We start from the raw sequence: 2,857 nt of genomic DNA on the forward strand, positions 1-2,857 counted from the left end.
CGACCCCCATACAGTTACCACGGCTTTCAACTTGTGTAGAAGGATGTGCGGAAAAAATTGGGTTTATAATCAAAAATGACCATATGGCTATATACCAGGGTTATCTTACCTATGAAAGCATATGGCCCGGTGGTATGGTGGCCAAGGACTCAGCATGAGCAGACTATGAGAACCACCCCAACAGCCGCATTAGAAGTCTTGCTGAACCTAACGCCACTACATCTATATATTCAAGGGAAAGCCAGGTCGGTCATTAGTAGACTGACCAGAGGGCAAATGCCTATAAGCATGCTGCACGGTAAGAGCTAAACAAAGAGTTGGAACACGACCCCATAATGGGAATGCCATCGGATGAGATGCTTTCCCAGTATAGCTTCGGAAAAAACTTCAAAACAATCATAACAGGCAGAGAGACATGGAAGGGAGGACCTCCAATAAATGCAGAGATTGCCTGTTACACAGACGGCTCGAAAACTGAAGAAGGTGTAGGAGCAGGAATCTAAATAACTAAACCAAAGACAAAAGTCTCACTGAGCTTAGGTAAAAAAGTGACGATATTCCAGGCAGAAACGGCAGCAATACGTCACTGCGCAGAAGAGTTACTAAGGCAAGAGTTTAAGGAAAAGACTAGGGCAATATACTCTGATAGCCAAGCCGCTATAAAAGCAATTGGCTCCATGCAGGTCAATTCCAAACTGGTCTGGAACTGCCTAGAAAAGCTACAAGACTATGTAGTCAAAACAGACTGTCTGGGTACCAGGCCACACAGGATACAAGGGCAACGAAGAGGCTGATTCACTAGCACGAGAAGGAGCACGATGCTCCCTTATTGGCCCAGAACCCTTTCGTGGTACAGAAAAAGCGCTGCGAAATACTTGTAACAGCAACTGGAAGGAAAAACAATCTCAAAAATGGTGGAATAAGGCGCCGGGTATGAGACAGGCCAAAGAGTTCATTAAAGAGCCATCGCCAAAATTCACGGAGTACCTACTAGGTCTGAATAGCCGATCAACTAGAGTTCTGGTCGAGCTATTGACGGGACACTGTTGACTCAACAAACACATGAACAACATCGGACTGGCAGACACAGCCCTATGCAGGCTTTGCCAAGAGGATGAGGAAACCTCCGTACACATACTGTGCTATGGCGAAGGTCTGTCAAGGATAAGGTTTGCAACATTAGGGGAGAAAAAACCACAATCCTCTCAATATATGGGGAACTTGAGGTCTGGCCTATAAAGTCTAGTTACAAGGACGGGCCTGAACAAGGAACTCTAGCATACATGAGGGCACACACAATAGACCTGAAAAGGTCGCAGTGTAGTGGCTGTTCAGCACAGAAGCCCCATATTAATCTAATCTGATCTAATCTAACCATGGCCTTTTTTGGTGAGTTTTCGCCTTTTGGAAGTGCCTGGGTGGTGCATCTGTATCCAACCACTGTCCTGAACAGTGTCCTGTTATCGAAGAGAATCCACTTTCCATCACACGCCACGATTCTATCCGAGTCTATTGTGGGGCACCCACATTTTGAGTTTTTTTATAATCCCAGTACGTTTTAAAGCATAAAAAACCGCATGGCAGCTGATATCCACTGTAGGTAAGTCACAAGTCACACATGTATAACTGTAGGTAAGTCACAAAACATATCGATAAAAAATATTTCAACAAAACATGGTGTTCCACAAGGCTTTGTTTTGGAACCCCTATTATTTTTTCAATATTTAAATGGTTTTTGTAAAAATATAAAAATTTGTAAAATACAACTATTCGCCTATGACACATTAATTGATGTAACAGGAAATTCGGTGGATGAAATTACTGATTCTTTACAGACATCAAATTTATGGATAACTGGTTGAATTTCAATAAGTTGAACCTGAATCCAAGTAAATCAATATTTACACCGGCAAATACAAAATTTTGGATCTATCTTCATTGAAAATGGAGAAATTTGGATTGTTTCAACATTTGAATATTCAGGTGTATTTTTAGACAGCCCTGGAATCTGGAAATTTTACGGAGGACTGAAACTCTCTCCAAGTTTCTAGTTTAATATTTTCCAAAAATATGATTTCACCAACTCAATCTGGGTTCAGAATTGAGCACAGCACAACAATAGTATTAGCGAGTATCTCTGATGATATTTCGACTGCCACTGACAGCAAAGCCTTCGACACGTTAAATTACCACCTTTCGTAAGAGTGAGGTTGAATTGGTTCCGTGACTCTCTAACACAACGTTCCAGTAGACTGAATTTGGAGTAACTCAGGGGTTGATTTGGCCCATCACTATTCCAATCTATATTTCTAACAACTTTGGCAAATATGATCAGTATGCTGATGATATAACGGACCATTATCAAAATAATTCGAAATATTTTCGGCCTATGACTACAAAATGGCCTATGACTAAAATTCGTTACTTCCGAACCAGACGTTTTTGTTTTGCCATGAAGTAAAGATTGGAAGAGTTCAGAAGCTTAAAAGCTCTATTGGAATGAAAAAAATCCACCACGTAATCCCTGCTCTCACAGCTACTAATAAATTGAGAATGGAATCGATGCGGAAACTCCACCTGATAATCCTGGTAATTAAAACACTGTTTATCACACCTCCGTATTCAAGAAACAAATTGAGGAGATTTGATACTGTCAATAATGTACCAACCAACAACCGACATATCTCCTACTCGTCTCACACCACTCCTATGGTTCAGGAACTATTCATCTTGAATTTCAAAAAGAAGTTGGAATTTTCACTTTAGCATCTGATACGAATTCTTAGTAGGAATTGCTTTGGATCTCAGGTATGTGATTTGTTTCATATTTCGGTCTGGTTTTGGTAAGTATTTATGC

The sequence above is a fragment of the Leptinotarsa decemlineata genome, unplaced genomic scaffold (genome assembly GCF_025532065.1).
Source record: "Leptinotarsa decemlineata unplaced genomic scaffold, Ldec_3_MD MMD2_tig00000008_RagTag_RagTag, whole genome shotgun sequence".
NCBI classification, from domain to species: Eukaryota; Metazoa; Arthropoda; class Insecta; order Coleoptera; family Chrysomelidae; genus Leptinotarsa; species Leptinotarsa decemlineata.